Source organism: Podarcis bocagei (assembly GCF_964188305.1).
Source record: "Podarcis bocagei genome assembly, chromosome: W".
NCBI lineage: Eukaryota > Metazoa > Chordata > Lepidosauria > Squamata > Lacertidae > Podarcis > Podarcis bocagei.
This window is the reverse complement of record NC_138131.1, coordinates 10,605,562-10,622,413: the sequence shown is the minus strand read 5'-3', so window position 1 is coordinate 10,622,413 and position 16,852 is coordinate 10,605,562. Positions and strand designations below refer to the sequence as shown.

Genomic DNA, 16,852 nt, shown 5'->3' with positions numbered 1-16,852 from the left:
CGGCGAGCCCATCACGGGCTGGCCGGCTCCAACTGGCCAGTCGCACGCCAGGGGGGAGGAACTGTATCCAGCACTCACCCCCACAGCACTGGAGCACCCGGAACCCGCACCCGCAGAGAGGGAGGGGGAAGGGGGGGCTTCGAGGGGGGATGGATGTCAGGGGCTCAGGGACAGAGGCACAGGGGAGAGAGGAGATGGAGAGCGAAGGGGAGGGGTCTGAGGGCAGCATAGGGGAGTATGACAGTGACCCGAGAGATTCCATGAGCTTCTCCAGCGAATCGGAAGATTCCCAGAAGGAGGCGCTGATGGTCAGGGCGAGGGGGGTCCCAGGGGGGACACACCAGAAACAGGGGGCCAGCGGGGACTCCCAAAGCAGCAGCTGGAGATCAGGACCAGCTTCCCCACCAGAGCAGAGTGGGGGGGAAGAGGCGCAGGTGTCAGGTCCAGCTAGCCCCCCCGAAGGGGGAAGCAGTGACAGGAGCAGTGAAGCAGTCAGGAGGAAGGTTACCGGCTGGGCGCGCGCGCCAAGTTCAAATGTACAGGCGCGCGGGAAAGCAGAAAGCCCGGATCGGGAACCAGGTCCTAAAGCCCGCCGGAGGCAGGGGGAAGACTCAGGAGATTCAGCGTCAGAAGAGTCTAGGAAGGGAGAAACCCCAGCTGACAGGCGGACCCAGCGGAGGAAAGAACAGAGGAAGAGGTGGAGCAAGGCTCGGGTCTTAAACTGGTGTATGGGGGGCGGAGACTCAGACGGAGCTTCAGCGGTCTAGAGTTTCAGACGTAGAGCTGCACGCTGCTGATATGAAAGACAAACTGAACTTCAATAAAGACTTTTGTATATAACAACGAAGTGGCATTGGTCCTTTGTGAGCTGGGACCTAGGGCAGTTCTGACAACAAGTATAGTTTCAAATCCTTATTTTCTTAACATCTTTCCCTGACTTCCCCACACCTCCCCTTTTACCTTATTATTATTATACTTAATTCATCTTAATTAACCAATTTTAACTTATAGACCTCAATTTAAACAACAATACTCATTCTTTACACCCTTTTCTAAGGTCGACCCAAATTCCCTTCCACGGATTTCCCAATTTTTATATTAATTGCAAAACAAAATAACAGAAAAACAACATATAATTATTCACCCTTTGGATTCTAAATCTCTCACCCCCCCCTTTCCTGGTTTCGATCCCCCAAAAATGTCCATCAGTCCATCAACTATCAGCCTGGAGATCTCACGTCCGAGGCCCTCAGATCTCTCTCAGTCCCTCTCTGCCAGTTTTTTTGGTAGTCCTTTATATTAGACATCAGGTCTCGGAGAAGCTCTGTCCCTATAGGGTCTATGTTTCTTCCAACCAGACCTCCATGTTCAAAAGTGGAGCCCAAATCTTGTTTCTTGTTGCTTTTAAGTCCAAATGTCCCAAATGTCCCCAAAGCTCCAACTTTCGCCTTGATCAGATTTGTAATCCATAGGTCTTCAGATCTCCCCATAGGGAGATCCCTCCATTCTTCATTCTCTAATTCAAACCAAGCTCTCATAATCCAAATCTTGTTTTTCTTAGCATCTATCTTAGCAGGCCTCTGGCTCTCCTTTGTCGTCTGCGGCATTTCAGCTCCTCCTTCCCACTCCTCTGAAACAGCACATATCTCTTCTTGTTCAGCTGCATAGGTTTTTTGAGTCAAGTCCTTGACACATTCAACAAGTTTGTTTACTTTTAAATTCAAAGTTGTAGCATTTGTAGCCAAAGCTTCACTCTGACCTTGTAACTTTCCCAAGAGAAAAAAACATTCTATCCAGCTCAGCCTATATTTTTCCACCTGCAGCCATTGTAATGTCTCAGAACCCCCTCTAGAGGGATTCTAGTTACTTAATATTCCTTCCACCTCCAATCCAACATTCAAGTTAATTTGTTTCTATTCTTCTTTATTTTCAACAGTTTAAAGTCAAATTGTAACAAAAATAACCAGCAAAGATAGCAGAAACCATTTTTTTTTCCTTTTCCAACTTTGACAGCTAATTTGACAGCTGTCAAACTCTTTATGTCTCCTCAGCAGGCTCTCTCGCGGATCACTCCCGGGTCCCGGGGGGTTGCACTTCAGCTCTTAAAATCAGTTCTTATCCTCCAGCAAAGTTACTTATATTGCCAAGTCGTGGAATTAATAGCTTTTATCCCGTAAAGAGAAGGATGTTCTCTCAACCTTAGTTATCAATTCTTGCTTTAATTTATCTACAGGAAGGGGAGACGGACTTCCTTTTAGCACCTCCCCCGATCGTGCCAAATTCAGAAAAAACTATTTTTAGTTCCAATTTCTGTACTACTCACGGGTTGTTACTTTTAAAGTCCAAATTGTGAAGGGTTTCAGAACTTACAGGGTTAACAGTTCTGAGTGACGTTCTGAATGACGTTTCACATCATGAGGTGTGGCTAAGTTCACATACGGGGATCTTACTGTGTGTTAGTTCTTTTTCTGTTCTGGTCAGAGGAGGAGGAAAGATGTGTGCGCTGTCGCCGGGTGTGTGAAGTGTTATTTACGATGTTATGCTACACGATTAAAGACTGTTGGAGATAAGAGCACAGTTTGCGTGTGTCCTGATTTATTACCCACACGCTGCAATTGCTTCTGCCCGCTGTGTTCACTCTGCTAAACGGCCAAAGAGGCAGGAGGACGTTTTCGATCGGCACAAGACAGGCTGCAGGCACAGGGAAAGTGTGCCGGGCTCCATTTTGGCCCTCTTGGCCGCCATAGGTTATGGGCAGCTAGCCAAAGCTTTGAAGCTGTTTGCAGCAGAGAGGTCCCTGAGTGTGGGGGAAGCCAGCTGAGAAGACGCTGGAGCCAGCTGGAGCTTTGCTTTCATTTGAGGCTGGAAGGAGCTCGCTGGGAGGAGCTGATCTGCCGGGAGCCGGACGGAGCTGCTAGTCCGTGAGTACGCTCAGCCCCGGGGGAGGAGATGGCAGACAGCCATGAATCATATACCATCCTGTTTGAAAAGCTGAACGGACAAAACTGGCAAGAATGGAGCCGGAAGCTGAAGGCCTGGCTGGTAGCCAAGGGGCTGTGGGAGGCGACCCAGGGCCCCCTGTTGCAGGCTGCAGCAGGCGCAGCGGTGGCAGAAGTAGCAGCTGCTCATGCTTCGCAAAGGCGCAACCAGAAAGCCCCGGGAGCTATAGTGCTCAGTTTGGAGGGTTCACAGCTACCTTTGGTCGAAGGTCTTGACACTGCTCAGGAAGCTTATCAAGCGTTAGAGAGAGTGCACCACAGGACCACGGCTGGTGCAAAGATCCACACCACTAAACGCTTGTTTGAGATGAAGTTGCGTCCAGGTGGCAACATCAGACAGCATGTTACTGAGATGCTCTCTGTTTTCAATGAGTTGAGGCTGTTGCAAGTCAACTTTTCAGAGGAGCTGAAAGTTTATATTTTGCTCAGCTCTTTGGACAAAAGTTATGACAATTTGTGTCTAACTTTGGAATCGATGAGACCCGCAGAACTTACTCTGGAGTATGTGACAGGTTGTTTGGCAGACGAACAGGAACGCCGTGTCAGAGAGGGCCGAGCTGGCACAGGGAGCTCATCCGGTTGCAGGGGGGCCAAGCCAGCTGAAAGCTCTGTTCAGGCTTTTTCCACTCGTCAATGTTATGTCTGCAATTCCACCAGTCATTTAAAAAGATCCTGTCCGCAGAGAGGCAGAGAGGCCGGGCAGGATGTCTCCAAGGTCGTTTCCCATGGGAGCCAGTCCGGGAGAGGAGGCCAGCGTGGGAACGCGGAGGGAGGACGTGCCTCAGAGAATGGAGACTGTTCTTATCATCTTACTGCTTCCATGGCAACGCTAAAGAACAACTCCAGTGAGGGCAGGGTGATGCGCTGGATAGTTGACTCAGGAGCGAGTCATCACCTGATAACGACGCCACCTACTGGCGGACTGCGAAACTGCAGGGCTGTTTCAGCTGGGACAATTGTTCAATTTGCTGATGGGTCACAAAGGCCATTGTCTAACGTGACAAATATTTATGTTTCCTTTTTACAGGCGGAGCTGGAAGTCTACGTTGTGCCAGAGATGCATTGCTGTCTTTTATCTGTACCTGCTCTTGTAAAGGAAGGGTATAAGGTTTGCTTTGAAAATGATGTCTGTTCCATTTCCAGGGGTGGGAGACGACTTGTCAACATGGAATGCAAGAACAATCTCTTTGTTCTGGAGACACCTCTGGAGGGTGGTGGGAATGCTGGAAGAGCACAGGCACAGTGTGCTAGTGTTCCCAGTCATGATTCTTGTGTTCACTTGTGGCACAAGAGAATGTCGCACAGCAGTTTGGAAGATGTTCAGAAGTTGCCCGGGTGCACGAAGGGTTGCAAACTCAAAGCGTGTGGGAAGTCCCTAGAGTGCAAGGCATGCAGAAAGGCAAAGGTACAAAGGTGCAGTTATCCCAGGGTGGAGAGGGTAACCACAAAACCTTTTGAGCTTGTGCACACAGACCTGTTTGGACCCATGGAGTGTCCGAGTCTGGGTGGGGCCAGGTTTGTGCTGACGCTGACAGATGATTTTAGTCAGAACGGCTGGTCTTTCTCGCTGAAGTCGAAGGGCAAGGCAGCACAACTGCTTAAAGATTGGGTTGCGGAGGTGGAACTGAGGTTCTCCACCAGGGTGCAAGGGTTCAAGAGCGACCGTGGGTCAAAGTTTACTGGGTCTGCTCTGAAGGAGTTTTTCAACCAGAAGGGAATACGTCACAAGGTGATGGGTGCTGAGTCTCCTCAGGAGAAAGGTGTGGCAGAGCACAGGAGTAAAACACTGGCTGAAGCTGTCAGGGTTCTACTGTGTGACTCTGGGTTGCCTCAGAGCTTTTGGAGTGAAGCCTGGAAGGCTGCCAACTTTACAAAGAATAGGTCCTATAACCAAGTTGTAGGTGACACACCATTTTTCCTGTTGCGCCGGAAAAAGCCACAGGTGCATTTCTTCCGTGTGTTTGGTTCCAAAGCCTGGGTGCCTATACCAACGGCTCAACGGAAGGAAGGTGGTCCAAGGTACCAGAAAATGATCTTCTGTGGGTATGAACCTGTGACGAAGGGGTGGAAGTTTGCATATCCAGAAGGTGATCAGACCAAGCTTCTGATCAGTAAACATGCTGAGTTCTGTGAGCAGGATGGTTGGTCAAGACTCAATGAGGGTCCTGACGTTCTCTCAGAGTGTCTGTCTGATTCTGAGGAAGGAGAGGCAGAGGCTGAACCTGTTGCTGAGGACCAAGTCTCTGATGAGGGTCAAGAACAGGGTTGGGTTTCTCCACAGGTTGTTAAAAGAGAGCCCAAGAGTGAGCCTTCGTCTCCTGTTAGCAAAGTGCAGAAGGCCCGAAGACGCAGCAAGTCAGAGGGGGAGTCTTCTGATGTAGAGGACACGCTTGCTGACCCCAGTGGGTCAGGAGGAGCACCTGAGTTTGTGCTCAGACGGTCAACACGCGCCACAAAGGGGGTTCCACCGGAGAGGTTTCAGGTGACCAGCGCGTGGGTTGGTTTCGCACAGTGCGATTCTGGGAGGTCTGAAGGGGTTCAACGGTTGCCTGGGACAGATGCCAGAGGGAGGCAAAAGGCAATGGGAGGTGAGTTGAACTCAAAGAGGTTTGTAAATAGGTGTTCACAGTCTCCCTCAGGATGCGAGACGAGAGGGGGTGTGAAGCGTTTCAGAACTTACAGGGTTAACAGTTCTGAGTGACGTTCTGAATGACGTCTCACATCATGAGGTGAGGCTAAGTTCATATACGGGGATCTTATCGTGTGTTAGTTCTTTTTCTGTTCTGGTCGGAGGAGGAGGAAAGATGTGTGCGCTGTCGCCGGGTGTGTGAAGTGTTATTTACGATGTTATGCTACACGATTAAAGACTGTTGGAGATAAGAGCACAGTTTGCGTGTGTCCTGATTTATTACCCACACGCTGCAATTGCTTCTGCCCGCTGTGTTCACTCTGCTAAACGGCCAAAGAGGCAGGAGGACGTTTTCGATTGGAACAAGACAGGCTGCAGGCGCAGGGAAAGTGTGCCGGGCTCCATTTTGGCCCTCTTGGCCGCCATACAAATGTTCAAAGAAAGAAGTCAGCGCTCTCCAGCCATGGCATGCGGCTTCGCTCCGTAGAAGAAGCGGTCTACTCTCAGCACCGCGCCACTCTCCGTCCCCCGCTCCGAAGCCTTTAAAAAGGCTTCTTCGCGGGTCGGGGGGGCGCAAATGGTGCCCGACGAGTCACCAAGTCCACAGGCTTCAGCGCCTGTGGTCTCTGAGGGTCCCCGCGGCGCCGCGGCGGCAAGACCCGTCTTCTACAGAGCAGATTCCCTCCGGAGCTCGGAGGGAATCCACCATTAGCCTTTCGCGCTAACCCGGAAGTCTCTGTTAATGATACTTCTTAATGGGTCAGACAGTAAGTCCTCCATTTTTTTATAATATATTGCCGGTAGGCCGCCTGGCCCTGCTGGCTTTCCTATCTTTGCTTCCTTAATTGTTCTTTGAATTTCGTATGATGTAATAGGGGCATTCAACAGTTCTTTTTGTTCTTTAGTAAGTTTCGGAAGACAGTTCTGTTCTAAATGTTCTTTAACTTCTTCTGTTGTTTCATTTCCTTCCTTATAGATTTCTCTAAAGAATTCGAGAAATCGTTTCTCTATTTCTTTAGGGTTGTTTATTATTTTGCCTTTGCACTTAACTCTATTTATAAGCCTTTCTGCCTCTCTCTTCTTTAATTGCCATGCTAATAACCAGGCTCAGGTTCTGTTTCAGGCTGTGTCTCTGTTTCAGGCTCCGGCGCTGTATCAAACACTGTTGCAGACTCAGGCTGTGGCCCTATGGCTGTAGCTGTGGCTCTGGTTCGGTTTCAGGCTCTGGCACTGTATCAAGCACTGTTTCAGGCTCAGGCTCAGGCTTCTGCTCTTTATTAGGCTTTGTGTCAGTCTTTGGCTCTAGCACTTATTCTAGCTCTATTTCAGGCTCGGCCTGTGTCTCAGCCTTTGTCTCTATTTCACGCTGTTTCTCTGTTTCAGGCTCCGACGCTGTTTCAAGCCCTGTATCTGCCTCTGCCTCTGTTTCCTATGCTGTATCAAGCACTGTATCAAGCTCTGCCTCTCCCTCTGCCCCTGGCTACGTTTAAGCGTCAGGCTCAGTTTCAGACAGTGTCTCTGTTTCAGGATCCAGCACTCTATCAAGCACTATGTTGCCGCGGCAAATGCTTAATATGTTTTTATATATTTTAAAATGTTTTATAGGGGTTTTTATTTTTTACTTTGTTGTCCCACCATGAACGGTGGTTTTTATTGATGTATTTCTATTTTGTTCTGTTTTAGTTTGGTTTGGGGTTGGCTATTGAGTGGGGTGGGGATTTGTTGTGTTGGTACAATTGTTTTTGATTTGACTTGTTTCTGTTCTGTAAATGGAGGTTGGTTTGAGGCTTGGGATTGCTACCGTAGTGGGGCGAGGGAGGTATGGCGGTGGGGGCAGATGTCATAGGCGAAGGGGATCGAGATATGGATATGCTCGTACCCCTTCCAATCTGCGCCCCATCCCGAGGGACGAAGGTAGGGTGAGCAAGGATTACTCACCTCCGTCACTGGTGTTGTGCAATGCCAGGTCTATAGGCAAAAAAACCGCCACCCTGCGAGACTTCTTCACCTCGCAGGGGGTTGACCTGGCTTGTGTGACGGAGACCTGGGTGCGCGAAGGGGAAACTGTTACCTTACGAGAGATGGCGCCCCCAGGTTTCTCCGTCCTCCACCAGTCGCGGACTGTGGGCCGGGGGGGAGGGGTGGCATTATTAATCCGAGAAGACTGTTCTTTCAGGGCTCTACCATCGCCATCGATCCCCGGCATTGAATGTGTTGGCCTAGTGTGGGGCTCCGAGGTGAGCTTGGCTGTCTGGCTGGTGTACCGGCCACCTAGCGCACCAGCAGCCACCCTGTCAGGCCTGTTGGAGGCGGTGGCCGGCTGGGCCTTGGAGTTCCCCAACCTATTGGTACTGGGGGACTTCAACATCCATGCTGATGCCACTCCCTCCTCACAGGCTCTGGACCTGGTGTCTTCCATGGCGACACTAGGGCTCTCCCAGTTTGTTTCGGGCCCCACACATCAAGCAGGCCACACGCTGGATTTGATCTTTGGCGCCGGTATAGATGTGATCATGTCTCCCTCGATGAAGGTGCCATGCTCTGATCACTACGCACTGAAAGCCAGGATTGATTTTCCACCCCCACCCCGCTTAGGTGGCGAGCCAATTTGGGCTCGCCCGCGGAGGCTGATGGACCCTAATAGATTCCGTCAGGCCTTGCGGGACCTTGCTCCCCCTGGCGACTCATTGACTGAGCTTGTTGAGGGCTGGAATACCCAGCTCCTGGCAGCCATCGATGAGATCGCACCTAAGCGCCCTCTGCGACCCCGCAGAAACCGGGCCCCCTGGTTTACCGAGGAGCTTCGGAAAATGAAGCGGGACCTCAGACGGCTAGAGCGAGTATGGCGGGGTGCCCGTGACGGAGCCTCAAGAACATCTTATAGGGTTTTTATGAAAACCTATGAGATGGCAGTGAAGGCCGCTAAGAAGTCTTACTTCTCGGCCTCCATTGCATCCGCTAGCTCTCGCCCGGCGCAATTATTTAGTATAATTCGGTCTTTAACGTCCCTTGAAGGACAGCCAAATTTAAATAACAATCTGACACACAGCTGTGAGGCATTTGCGAGCTTTTTTGCGGAGAAGGTCCTGTTGCTCCGCCATGACCTCCCTGCCAATTTGGATACAATAAAGGAACTGGAGGCCCCTCGACTGTCCTCGGGTCCAGTATTGGACCACTTTGACCGGATATCTCCAGCCGATGTGGACAGATTCCTCCAAGCTGGAAAGCCCACCACCTGTCCTCTTGACCCGTGCCCGTCATGGCTGATTAGAGCGTGTCCAGACGAGGTGCGGGCCCCCCTGGGGGATATCATCAATTTGTCCCTTGGCACCGGGATATTCCCAGGGGAACTGAAGGAGGCGGTGGTGCGTCCGCTCTTAAAGAAAACATCATTAGATCCTTTAGATCTATCCAATTACCGCCCGGTCTCGAATCTTCCATTCCTGGGTAAGGTGATTGAGAGAGCGGTTGCTGAACAGCTTGGTAGGTTCCTGGATGAAACATCTGCTTTGGATCCATTCCAGTCCGGCTTCCGTGCTGGCCATGGGACCGAGACGGCTCTGGTCGCCCTAACAGATGATCTCCGCAGACAGCTGGATCGAGGCGGGTCGGGGCTGCTGATTCTTCTAGATCTGTCAGCAGCCTTTGACATGGTCGATCACGAACTCCTGGACCACCGCCTTGCCGACGTGGGGATCCAGGGCACAGTCCTTCAATGGCTGCGCTCGTTTCTCTCTGATCGGGGACAGAGGGTGGCGCTTGGGGGGGAATTGTCATCGCGTCACTCCTTGGTGTGTGGAGTGCCTCAGGGTGCGATTCTCTCCCCGATGCTTTTTAACATCTTTATGCGCCCCCTCGCCCAGCATGTCCGGAGTTTTGGGCTGGGTTGCCATCAGTATGCTGATGACACCCAACTCTATCTGTTGATGGATGGCCATCCTAACTCGGCCCCAGACACACTGACCAGATGTCTGGAAGCTGTGGCTGGATGGTTACGTGGGAGCCGGTTGAAGTTAAATCCTTCGAAGACAGAGGTCCTCTGGCTGGGGCGGGACGATATGGGATCGAGGGGGCAACTCCCATCTCTTGCGAGGGTGCAATTAGTGCCAGCACCGTCCGTTAAGAGTTTGGGTGTAATCTTCGATACCTCCCTCTCTATGGAGGCGCAGATTACAGCTATAACAAAGGCGGCATTTTTCCATCTCCGCCAAGCTAAGCAGTTGGCCCCTTATCTCTCTCGCCCTGACCTAGCCACTGTGATCCATGCGACGGTCACCTCCAGACTGGATTATTGTAACTCGCTCTACGTGGGGCTGCCCTTGAGACTGACCCAGAAACTCCAGCGGGTGCAGAATGCCGCGGCGAGACTCCTTACGGGGTCTTCGCTGCGAGATCACATTCATCCAGTACTATACCAGCTGCACTGGCTCCCGGTGGAGTACAGGATCAGGTTTAAGGTGCTGGTTTTAACCTTTAAAGCCCTATACGGCCTAGGACCCTCGTACCTACGGGACCGCCTCTCCTGGTATGCCCCACAGAGAAACCTACGGTCTGCAAATAAGAACACCCTCAAGGTCCCAGGCCTCAGAGAGGTTAGGCTGGCCTCAACTAGAGCCAGGGCCTTCTCGGCTGCAGCTCCAACCTGGTGGAACGCTCTGTCACAAGAGACTAGGGCCCTGCGGGACCTGACATCTTTCCGCAGGGCCTGCAAGACAGAGTTGTTCCGCCAGGCCTTTGGTCAGGGCGCAGCCTGACCCCCTCCTCTGGCAACCTGCACAGAATTTTGTTTAATCGGTTGCCATCAACTTGATTTTAACTAATTTTTATAATGAAATATTTTTAGAATGTGTTATTATTTGATTGTTTATTTGATTGTTGTTAGCCGCCCTGAGCCCGGCTTAGCTGGGGAGGGCGGGATACAAATAAAATTTATTTTTATTATTATTATTATTATTATTATTATTTCAGACTCAGGCTGTGGATCTCGGCTGTGGCTCTAGGCTCCGTCTGTGGCTCTGTCTGTGGCTCTGGCTCTCTTTCAGGGTCTGGTTCTGAATGAAGATCTGGTTCTGACTCTGATTCAGGGTCTCATGATGGCTCTTCCTCTGCCTCTGACCCAGCTATGTTTCAGGGTCTGGCTCTCTTTCAGGCTCTGCTTCTGAATTAGGGTTTTGTTCTGGCTCTGGCTGTGTCTCTGGCTCTGGTTCTGGCTCCAGCTCCGGCACTGTATCAAGCCCTATTTCTGGCTCTGGCTCTGGCTTTCATTCAGCTCTGGCTCTGGCTCTGGCTCTGGCTCTGGCTCTGGCTCTGATTCATGTTCTCCCTCTGACTCTGATTCTGGGTTTCGCTCTAGCTCTGGCTCTGGCACTCTATCAAGGACTGTTTCAGACCCAGGCTGTTGCTGTGGTTTTGCCTCTGTTTCAGGCTCAGGCTCTGTTTGAGGCTGTGTCTCTGTTTCAGGCTCCGGCACTGTATCAAGTACTGTTGCAGACTCAGGCTGTGGCTCTAGGCTGTGGCTGTGGATCTCAGCTGTGGCTCTAGGCTCCGTCTGTGGCTCTGTCTGTGGCTCTGGCTCTCTTTCAGGGTCTGGTTCTGAATGAAGATCTGGTTCTGACTCTGATTCAGGGTCTCATGATGGCTCTTCCTCTGCCTCTGACCCAGCTATGTTTCAGGGTCTGGCTCTCTTTCAGGCTCTGGTTCTGAATTAGGGTTTTGTTCTGGCTCTGGCTGTGCCTCTGGCTCTGGCTCTGACTCCAGCTCCGGCACTGTATCAAGCCCGATTTCTGGCTCTGGCTCTGGCTTTCATTCAGCTCTGGCTCTGGCTCTGGCTCTGATTCATGGTCTCACTCTGACTATGATTCAGGGTATCGCTCTGGCTCTGGCACTCTATCAAGGACTGTTTCAGACTCAGGCTGTGGCTGTGGCTCTGCCTCTGCTTCAGGCTCTGGCTCTGTTTGAGGCTGTGTCTCTGTTTCAGGCTCCGGCACTGTATCAAGTACTGTTGCAGACTCAGGCTGTGGCTCTAGGCTGTGGCTGTGGCTGTTGCTCTGGTTCGGGCTGTGGCTCTTTTTCAGGCTCTGGTTCTGAATGAGGGCGTGGTTATGGCACTGATTCAGGGTCTCGCTCTGTCTCTGGCTGTGTCTCTGTTGCACCTCAAACAGTGGTTTGTTGTTGTTGTTGTTATTTTCTTTCTGGGGTGGGACAAATGTTTAGTTGGGGCGGGGATTATTTTAAGTTTAGCATAATTGTTTCTTGCTTTGTTTTTCTTTTACTATTTTTTTAGGTCATTGTATAGTTTGTATTTTGCTTTTTAAGGGGAAAGGGTCAGGGCTGCCTGGGAGGGGGCCTCAGCCAACAGAATGGCTGGGGCAGGTTCCCTACGGGGGGATGTATTGGAACACCCAGTCTCTGTTATCGCGGGTGGGAAGAGCAGTTGCGCTAAGACCAGACCACGTCTTTACCGAAGATCTGGTTCTGGTTCTGACTCTGATTCTGATTCTCTGGTTCTGGCTCTCTATCAAGGGCTCTTTCAGACTCAGGCTGTGGCTGTTGCTCTGGTTCTGGCTCTTTCTCAGGCTCTGGTTCTGAATGAGGGCTTGGTTCTGGCACTGATTCAGGGTCTCGCTCTGGCTCTGGCACTCTATCAAGGACTGTTTCAGACTCAGGCTGTGGCTGTGGCTCTGGCCCTGTTTCCATTCTTACAATGGAATGTACACAAAACTAATCCTTTCTATATAAATTTTCCAATACACTCTGAAAGCATAATAAATCCTTAATTATTGTCCACCTCCTTTTAGTTCCTTTATCACTCGAATGCTAGCACAGAGTCAAAACTATTATTTTATTTTTGAACATATCTTGTATAACCATCCCATTTTTCTGCAAATTTTTGCTTTGAGATTCCTCTGAGTTTGCTAGTCAATTGAGCCGTCTCCACCAATTCCTGTAATTTGATTTGCCAATCTGTTATTTTTGGAGCCTCGTGATCTTTCCATCCCTTGGCCACAAGTATACGAGCTGCTGCGGTTGCATACAAGAATACCTCTCTTAGATTTTTTGGGATCTCTTTATCTAAAATACTTCATAGAAATGCCTCCTTTTTTTGGTAAAAGTTATCGCCATCATCTTTTTTAATTCATCGTATATCCCCCCCCAAAAAAAAATCTTAATCTTTTCACACGTCCACCACATGTGGCTCATGTTACCGTTATTTCCTCCACATCTCCAACAAGCATTCACCAAATTTTTATCCATTCTTGATCATCTGGAAGGAGTGAGGTACCACCTATGAGCCATTTTCATCCTGTTCTCTCTTATATTATAGCTGGCTGTAAATTTCAAATTTACATTCCATCAGTTTCCCCCATCTTTTAGCATAATTGGAGGGCCCACATCTTGTGCCCACTTTATCATTGAAGCCTTAACCTCCTCATCCATTACTTTGTAGTCTAAAAGAAGTCTATACATTTTTGCGATTATTTTGGTTTTACTATTCAGTAGTTCTCTTTCAAATCTTGAAGGCTCCTTTTCAAAACCTATCTGCTTATCCTGTCTGAACACTTTATTCACCTGGAAGTAATCTAGCCAAGTAGAAAAGTGATCTTTTATTTTTTCATAACTTATCAATATTAGTTGACCCTCCTCCTCCCCCTTAATATTGTGTTATACGTTATCCAGTTCTCTTTGATGTTGTTGCTTTTTTTAACAGCGATTGCTTCTAGTGGAGAGTTCCATCTTGGGGTTTTCTGTTCCAAATATCTTTTGTATTTCCCCCATACCTTATATATAGCATGTCTTATTATATGATTTGAAAAACTCCTATGCATCTTTATTTTCCCATAATTAAGATAGCCATGCCCCCCAAAACGGGTGTCATGACCTTCTAGATCTAAAATATCCCAATTTTTTAATAAATACCAATCTTTCAACCAGAGAAGACATGAGGCTTCCTAATATAGCTTCAAATCCGGTAACCCGTAGCCACCTCTTTCTACAGTATCTATTAATATCTTATGCTTTACTCTTGGTCTTTTACCCTTCCACAAAAATTTAGAAATTTCTTTTTGCCACTTGTTGATACTGCTGGTCTTTCCTGTAATTGGAATCGTTTGAAATAGAAAGAGTAGCTTCGGTAAAACTATCATTTTAATTACCGAAATGCGGCCCAGGAATGATAAATTTAACCTTGTCCATGTCTCCAACTGTCTTTTGATATCTTTCCAACAATTGGTATAATTATCTTCATATAAGTTAATATTCTTTGGTGTTATCCATAATCCTAAATACTTGATTTTGGGGTAGATTTTAATATGTATTATTTGTTCTAATTCTGCTTTTTCATCTGGCGACATATTTTTAACTAATAGTTTTGTCTTGTTTAAATTCATTTTGAACCCCGCAACTTTACCGTAGCCATATATTATTTCCAACGCCTTTCTTAAACTCTGTTTTAGTTGCCCCGTAGTTATAATTAAATCGTCAGCAAATGCCCTCATTTTGTAACTTCTATTTCCCAGCATAATCCCTTTTATTTCTTTTTCTTCCCTAATTTGTTTACACAAAGAATAGAATAGAATAGATATTTATTACGGCCATAGGCCCATACAGATAAAAACAAGACATAAATAACAGCTTGTGCACGTGGGAAAAAACAGCCGCTAAAACATCACTATAACAATAAAATACTGTAAGATGGAATGACATACTGCGCCTTAATTAGCTTGTAGTGCTCCTTGGCAGCGCTTTTGGGTAAGGACAGCGACCAGAAACCTAGCCACTTTCAGGGTCGTATGGGTATCCTTATCCTGCAGGATTTGGGCAAGGTGGAATTTTGGTGGGGTACCCTCTAGCTTCTGTATGATTGAGCCCAACAAATTTGCCCGTGGCACATTGAACAAGGGGCAAGTTAACATAATGTGCTGAAGCGACTCCAGCGTCTCCCTATCACATTCGCACATGGCGGAGGCTTGTCCCTTTGAGAATCTATGTCTCAGGACATTGGAGGGAAAAACGTTAAACCTCGCTTTGGTGAAGGCCAGCCTATGGGCAACAGACGAAAGGGAGGAGAGGTATGATGGAACGCAGTAAGTTAAAGTGATACCAATGTTTTGGGGCGAACAAACACCTCCCCCCAGCGTATAGTTTCGCTGTAAATCGATGTCATCCAGTCTTTGGCCGATCAGTCTTTGAGCAGTGATTTGATCTAGATTAAGGGAATCTAAGGGAGAGATTCCGTAACTCAGGAGTTTGGCATGAATTCTACTAGTCCAAAGGCTGGAGAATTCATCTCGCCATAAGCATTGGACAAGGTAATGGTCTGGTAATCTGTGCCACAATGATAACCAATAATTGAAGACTTGCTTCCACAGGCAAGTTTCTAAGGATGCGATCTTCAATTCTAGTCGCATGGCTGCGTTGCTTACGCACGGGGGGAGCATTAGGAGCCGACGTAGGAATTGGTTTTGCAGAGTCTCAAGAGGAGCAAGGTCTGTCATCACGGCCCAGAGCGGGGCAGCATAAGCAAGCACGGGTACCACTTTTGCCTTGAACACCTTTAGGGCCGAGGGAACATGCAAAGCTCCATCCGAAAAGAAAAATCGGAGGAGCGCATATGACAGAGTTTTGGCCTTGTTAAGTAGGTGTTGAATTTGTGCTTTCCACCCCAAATTGTACTGAAAAATAACTCCTAGGTATTGAAATTTTAGGACTTGCTCTATTTTTGCTCCACCAAGCTTCCATTCGTATAATCTCCGACTTCTGGCGAAAATCAGAATCTTAGATTTAGCATGGTTGATGGTTAATTGGTTGAGTTGACAATACGTGGCAAAGATCTTCAGAGCTCTGGTTAGTCCAACACGTGTATAAGATAGAATTACCGCGTCGTCCGCATATAAAAAGAGTGGACAGCGGTAATCCGCTAGTCTAGGCGCATGTGTACTTGGAGATGAGTTGACTAGGGGTGCTCGCATGTCGCTGATGAATAGATTGAATAGGCAGGGAGCCAATATACATCCTTGGCGCACTCCCTTGTTTATTGGTATCGAATTTGTGAGGTCGCCCGCAGGAGTAAGTCTCACTCTGGCAAGGGTACCTTCATGGAGCTGACTTATAAGCCATAAGAGTCTTCTATCAATGCCCTGTTTTGCAAGTTTCTCCCAAAGAATATTTCTAGGAACGCTGTCAAAGGCTGCCTTTAGATCTAGGAAGGCAGCACAAAGGTAGCCGCGGGGGGGGGGACGAGTACTTCCGTGCCAGATGGTAAAGGACTATCGCATGATCGGTTGTAGAACGTTTAATTCTGAACCCTGCTTGTTCGTGACCAATCTGGTTAGTCTCGTCTGCCCATCGCAATAGTTTAGTCAGCAAAAAGCTGGCATAAATTTTCCCTATGATCGAAAGGAGGCTGATGTTACGGTAGTTTTCCGGCTCCATTGGAGAACCTTTTTTATGAATTGGTACTATAATGGCCTCCTTCCATATTTTGGGGATGAGACCAGAAGCGTTGATTGCGTCGAAGGTTTTGGCCAAGATGTCAGCCCACCATTTTGGGTGTAGTTTGATTGCTTCAGCAGGGATCAGGTCGGGCCCTGGGGTTTTGCCCGGTTTCAGCTGGGCTATTAGCTTGGCTATTTCGTCCGGATCGGTGGGAGGCCAAATAGGTAGGTGGGAAAACAGATGCATCAGATGGTCGGAGGGAGCATCTGCCTGTGAGAAACATTTCTTTAGGAACAATTCCCATGTCGGTGCTGGGATGACTGCCCTTGGGTATTTCCTCACCCTTCTATTAATCAAAGACCAGAATTCCCTGGATCTATGTGGTTTTGAAGCGGTAATCAAGGCCTGCCAGCGATTGTGTTGCCACTCGCGTTTGGCAGTTTTCTGCGTGCGTTTGTAAACTTGCTTGGCTTGTGCATAACTAGCTGGCAGAGTAGATGCATCGGAGGTCTTATATGCATTATATATAGCGCGAAGGCGCTGTCTTGCTTGTTTGCACTGAGAATTATACCAGGGGGCACCGTAAGTATACTCGTTTCGATTTAATATTTTGGGTGGTAACCTGAAGAAGGACGTAAGTTCAGTCGTATGATGGTGAAAGCGTTTCAACACTATGCTATGCTCGTCTGAGGCAGAGCCTATGTTGGAATGGGGCCCGAGGATTTCTTTTTGAAAGAATTCCTGATACTTTTGAGCTTGGGTCTCCGACCATTTTATTCCTCTTACTTGG

The 16,852-nt window shown here is 48.6% G+C and overlaps 1 long non-coding RNA gene across 1 annotated transcript in view; it reads right to left on the bottom strand.

Moving 5' to 3' along the window:
* Nucleotides 1-16,852, bottom strand: part of LOC308577854 — a 111,188-nt gene that overhangs the window by 80,812 nt on the left and 13,524 nt on the right. The gene's annotated exons all lie outside the window — the stretch shown is intronic.